The sequence below is a fragment of the Octodon degus genome, unplaced genomic scaffold (genome assembly GCF_000260255.1).
Source record: "Octodon degus isolate 3935 unplaced genomic scaffold, OctDeg1.0 scaffold00087, whole genome shotgun sequence".
Taxonomy (NCBI): domain Eukaryota; kingdom Metazoa; phylum Chordata; class Mammalia; order Rodentia; family Octodontidae; genus Octodon; species Octodon degus.
The window spans coordinates 5,462,575-5,469,437 of NW_004524663.1; positions in this window are offsets into that span (position 1 = coordinate 5,462,575).

Below are 6,863 nucleotides of genomic sequence, written 5' to 3' on the forward strand. Positions count from 1 at the left end.
GTGCACTTGACATTTTTTAGGGGACGTGACTTTCATTTCGGTGTCTGTCAATACAATTGTTTAAATCAATTATCTTTGGTGGTTAAGCCACCTAATAAGACTTAGCTTATAGTTCAGTCATTTGTAAATCAGCTTACAAAATTTTTAAAAAGAGAAAACATTATTGAAAGCCAGCAGGCTGACCTAATGAATGGTGCATTGTTGCCTCTAAAATATACTTCGGGCAAAGAGAAGGGGTTGATCAAAACAAAAGCTATTGTGCAATGATTTATGTGGCAACTGTGTAGGAAACAGTCTAAATAGGAATCTCTTCCCTCGTCACTAGAAATTTAAAACTGACATTTGTGGCTTTAAGTCTGACTTTCTGATTTTTAAAATTTTTTAAAAGACAATATAAAATAGCATAACAAACTTAGAATTTTTTTTGTTGTTTGTTTGTTTTTGGAACCAGGGATTGAACTCAGGCCCTTGCACTTGCCAGGGAAGTGCTTACTCTGCTGAGCCATCTCCCTGGCCCCCAAAAACTTTAGAAACAATACAGAACTTCACTACACAAAAATAATAGGGATTCAACAATGGTTGTTGTATTGCATAATGTTATCTTCAAATTATTTGTTTAGATTATCAGATATAAGTGTGCAAGATTTGTAAAAAAAAAAAAGTTATAGGGAATTTAAAAAGAGAAGAAAATACTCTGGTTTCTCTTCAGATCGTATAAATCTTTCGCCTTTTACTAAAAAGAGAAGAAAAAATTGTGAGCATTAACTGCTCCTTTCAGTAGACCATCAGAAATCAGCAGTACACTATCCGAGCTAAATTGTATATATACATACATATATCTTTCAACTTTCTGATTTTTATAGTCTTAAAGAGATGTTCTCCAAAAGCCACAGCCACCTGCTCATGATTTCCTAAATAAAAAGACATAAGAGCAAATGAAATATCCCCATTTTTCTTCCTCGTGCTGTTCTTCCACATTCCCTTAGAGACTATTTACTTGCATTTAACGGAAACCCTAGGCTATAGGCAACGTTAGCCCCTCCTGATTTCAGGACAAGTGTCTTTCAAGTCCTGCAGCTCTGTATCTAATTAATTTATCATTGTCTTTTTGTGTCTTTAGTCCTTTTGCCCTGCTATAGTAGAATACCTAAGTCTAATAATTTATCAAAAATAGAAATTTATTCCTCGTAGGTGTGGAGCCCTTAGAGTCCGAGAACAAGACTGTGATGGGTTCACTGTGTGATGAATAGTGGGTCTCTATTTCCAAGATGATGCCTCAAGGGCTGTGTCCCTAGAGAAGACAAATGTGTCCTCACCTGGCAGAATGTACGGTTAGAAGGGCCGGTGACCCAAAGAAATCCTTTCAACTCTTATGAAACCATTAGCCCCATAACGTAATCTTCTAGCGGTCTCCTGTCTTACTGTGATCATACTGGTAATGGAGTTTCAACACAGGAATTTTGGGAACCCATTCAGATGATAGCAGTTACCAACGTTTCGTTGAAGCAGAAACATTCATGAATTCCTTCCTTAGATTAATTTACTTCATTTCCTCTTATTCAGCGTTTCCTTTCTGCCCTTGAGTCTCAGTGTAGCCTGCTGCAAATATATTTTCAGTATAGTTTCGAGCCACTCAGACACTTCCTTCTTTTCACTTATTTCAAATCCACATCTTTTACCATACTTATTCTTCCTGAAAGGTAACTTCGCATTATTTTACCAGTCTTTCCAAGTTATACTTATAATAATTTGCAAGTTCTTGAAGTACGGACTCTATTACCCATCCTTCCCATCTTTAATTATGGTAATACTCGGTTTTTAAGGGAGGTGCACGTCCTCCAGGGAAGACCATTGCCAGTCTGAACTGGATGTGGACACATAAGGAGGTCCTAACTCATGGGCTATACGCAGAAGTATCATGTGGGCAGCTTCATGCAACCTACACCACCTATCTTCATTTCTTCTTTTGTCCTGCTGCCTGGTATAGAGAGTGGTGCAGGAGCACACCTTGATTCTTAAGGATGAGAGCCACATTTTGTAGGGTATAGAGCAGCAGCCTGGACACAACCAACATACGGAAGACTTCATAGAGCAGAGCTGAAAAACAGGGAAATGAGCTCACATGTTGTCTAGACTTCTTCTTGTGTTGCGGAAACTAACCATGACCAATATTTTTTATTTGGCTATCTTAAAAATATGTAAAATAATATAGCTGAACATGTACAAATAAAATAAAATGCCTGAATATTGCCATTATAAAATTTTCAAACATCTGGACGTGGTGGTACGTGCTTTTAACTATGGAACTCGGAAGGCTAACACAATAGGATTACCTTGAGTTTGCTTGGGCTGAAAGGAGCACAAGGCCAGCCTAGACTACACTGTGAGATCCTGTATCCAAAAAAAAAAAAAAATCTTCAGTTTCACTTTCTTTTGTTACATTATATAACTTTTGTGAATAATTTAATGGACATCAGTCTAGATTTTTTAAATTTTTGGCATGCAGCATTGCCACTAACATGCTGAATATTTTTCTATATATATGTACACATGTGTAGCTTTCACTTTTTCTTTTTCTTTTTTTTTTGGTGAAACCGGGAACTGAATGCAGCTCTTTGCATTTGCCAGGGAAGGGCTTATTCTACTGAGCCATCTTCCTGGGGCCCCTTAACTTTCACTTTTAAGATAAAGAGGACATACAGAGATCTTGTTCTGGAACTCACTTTCTACACTAATAAGCTTTCCTGCTCACCAAAGTTAGACTTACATCATTTATACTTTAATTTCTGTGATATTCCATAATAGTGATATAGTGTAATTATTTCATCATGACTTTAGAAGGTACCTCTGCAAAACATACTCAAAAGGTAAATTCAATCAATTTCTCAAGAAATATGTGAACATGTTCCGATTCAATATAGCTTACACACTTCATAATAAACTTTATTTATACTTGTTTCTTATCTTAGAGTTGTTTATATATTAACTCAGTTGTGGAAGTATTAAATTTTACAAAACTATTTCAACAATGATATTACGTTTTATAATATTAAAGTTTATTAAGGAAATATGAACGTTTATGTCATACTTTTCTAGTTGCTGAGACAGAAGCAAAGATTTGTTCAGCTTACAATTTGTAGAAGTTTCGGTTCATAGTTGGCTGACTCCAAAGCAGGGTGGCATCACAGAGGAAAACCAATTTATGGCAGGCAGAAGGCAGCAAGCGACAAATGACAGCAGTGACCCTCTTTCTGTTCTTTGTATTTTCTCCAGGCTACCCGCCCTTAGGGGAAGTAGCACACACACACAGCATGGGGCAAGCTTAATCCTACCCAGAACTATGCACACAACCAGTGGAATTGATTTAGTAATCACACATCCTTGTTCCCAGCATTACATACTGAAGATTCAGCCACCTCCAAAAAGCCCCACTTATGAATGGATGAAGCCTTGGGGGTATGTCTAGACACAAGCCATAACAGTTAGAATTAAGGGTATTAAATTATTTTTATTTATTTATTTTTCTTTACTATTTTACTTTATTTTTTTGTATGTAGGACAGGGTGTACAGAGTATACAGGGTCTCACTGCATAAATCAGACTCATAGTGATCCTCCTGTTTACAGCCTCCCAAGTGCTAGGATTATAGGCACGTGCCACCACACCCAGTTTCAATTGCTGTCTCAGTGTGCCCCAGGGGCGGGGCCAACAGGGCAGGCCCGGGATCGAACTTGGGGCCCCTGCGTCTGCCTAAACAGATGTTTTAATATGCTCTGCTATTTGGCTGGTCCTAAATTAATTTAAATATTAATTCTGTTAACAGGTTTTGATGCTTATAACTTGTAATTTCTATGCATATATATATATATATATTCCATTATATACTATATTTTATAATGCAGCTCATGTTTTGGATTATGTATTATTATCCATAAATCTACCTGTGTACTTTCATAATTTAATTTTGATTAGTAAGTTTGGGACAGTAGTGTACAATGAATAGGTTAAAAATTCATTTCTGAGTTACTGGTAGAAAAGAAACATATATATATATATAAAATCTTTTTCTGATCCTGGGGATCTAACCCAGGATCTTCATATGGAGACACATACCAAGCCCTTTATTTATTTTTACTTTTCTTATTTTGAGACAAAGTGCCTTAAATCACTGAGTTGCACAGGCAGAGCTCATACCTGTGACCCTTCTGCCTCAGCCTCTCAGAATGCTAAAATTTCAGGTGTGTGCACAAGTAATTTCACCTTAGTTTTAGTTTTGCTTTGTGCTTATGGTACAGTTTAGCAATTGACAGCCCTACCTGCAGGTAGCACTACTAGAAATTGCTAATTTTCAGCATATTAATCCATGTCTTTTTTACATCAAAATGCTTCCTTTTCCTTTGTATATTTTTATTTATGAGACTCTCTCATCTAAAAAAGCTATTGATGATGACAACAGAAGAAAATTCAGCTTTGGAGCACTTCCTTATGCGTGAATAAGTCCAAAATACATATAGAAATGGTACTTATATAAATAAATACATAGAATTATCAGAATATAAACAGTTTGTTAACATGATTTGCCTTTGAGAGTAATGCTGTATAGATGACTGACAAGAAAAAGAGAAAAAAGCTCCCTTCATTATAAAAATGCCTTTATAAATAGAATGCATTATTTTGGATGAAAGACAGCCTCTTTAATAAGTGGTGCCAGGGAAACTGGATATTCACTTGTAGAAAATTGAAACTAGATTCATATCTCTTCACTATGTACTACACTAAAATAAAAATGAATCAAAGACATGGATATCAAAACAAAACACTTAATCTGCTCAGAGATGAAATACATAAAACTCTTGAAGACATAGGCGTTAAGTAAGGACTTTTTTTTAATAGAACCACAGCGCCACAAGAAATAACATTAAGAATCAACAAATGTGATTACGTCAGGTTTAAAACCTCCTGTGCAGCAAAAGAAGCAGCCAATAAAGTGAAGAGGTAGATTACAGAATTGGGAAAAAATTTTCTTGACTGCTCCTCAGGTATAGGTTTTATATCTAGAATATAGAAAGAACTTGAAAAAAAATTGACCACCAAAAATAAAACACCCAATCACAAAATGGGCAACTGAAAAGAATAAACATTTCTCAGAAGAAGCACAAACAAGTACATGAAAAAATGTTTACCTAATTAGCCATTACCAAATACAAATTAAAATAACACGTCTTACTTCAGAAAGAATGACCATTACCAAGAAATCACGCAAAAACAAATGCTGGCAAGGTTGTGGTTAGAAAAAGAAAAAAGGACCCCTTCTACATTGTTTGGTGGGAATGTAAACTGGTACACCTTTACGGAAATCAGTATGGAGACTTCTTGCATTGAAATGTACAAGGTCTCACTACGAAGCTTGGACTCATAGTGAGCCTCCTGTTTCAGCCTCCTCAGCACTGGGATTACAGGTGAGCACCACCGTGCCTGGTTTTGGTGGCTGGTGAGGCCTGGGGCAGGGCTCACACTGTGGTACCAGGGATCAAACCCGGGTCCTTGAGCTTGCCTAGGCAGGCAGGCACTTTGACCTCTGAGCTATCTCCACGGCCTAGTGTGGAGACTTTTCAAAATATTAAAACTAAAAGTTCACTTTTAGATATTGTCCTGGAAGAGTGAAAGACAGAATGTTACTTAAATGTGCATATCCATGTTTCTGGGAGCACAATTCATAACAGCTAAGTCTTGAAAGCAGACTTTTTGTGCATCAAAAGATGAGTGGAGCCAGGTAGTGGTGCATTCCTATAATCCCAGCACTCAGAAGGCTGAGTCAGTAGAGTCATTGTGAGTTCGAGACCAGCCTGAGCTCAAGGAGAGCCTGAGTTGCATAGTGAGATACTTTATCAAAAAAAAAAAAAAATGGATAAGCAATGTGCTACTTATACACAATGAAGTAATACTGTGTCATAAAAAATGAACTAGAATCACTGTAAGAAAATGGATATACCTTGAAACCATAATGTTAAGTGAAACAAATCAAATATGCAAGCATAAATACTATGTGGTTTCTTTTACATGAGAAACCCAAAAGATAAAGAAAGAGCAACATAAAAGATATTAAGGAGTAGGGAGATAGATCCTCTGCAAGTGGTAAGGAGAACTAGAGCTGGAGGGAGGGGGAAAGAGAATATAGGAAATGAAAAGAATTAAGGGGCCAGTGAGATAGCTCAGTAGACTAAAATGCCTGCTTTGGCAAAGGCAGGGACTAGGGTTCGATCACTGGTTCTGCAAGCTGCACTGGCACCGCCCCCAGGGTGGCTGAGTCAGCCACTGTGACCAGGCATGGTGGCACATGCCTGTAATCCCAGTGCTGGGGAGGATGAAAACAGGAGGCTCACTATGAGTTCGAACTGCATAGTGAGACCCCGTACCAAATACACAAATGAAAAAATATATATATGGAGAGAGAGAGAGAGAGAGAGAGAGAGAGAGAATTAAAATGTGCCATGCACATGTACCAACCCCCTTTAATGAATCCAAACATTATGTACAGCAAACATGTACTAAGAAACATAAAAAAGTATGCACAAATTACAAAACTAAAAATGTTTCATGATATAATTGTGTCTAAAGTTTTATGTATGTGACTACAGATTCATATGCCTCTATTTGCATGCAGAAATACTAACAGAAAAAAAGTTTATATGCATCTGTACTGCTTTGTAAAATAATAATATGAGATAAAAAATTTGCTCATCACTGCAAATTAATCATTTTTATGATTAATCAATTTATGACCAGGAGTAGTAAAGGATAACAAGTAAAAATGTTTGGACATGTTTGGGTACATACTAACATGTATTCATATATATATATAT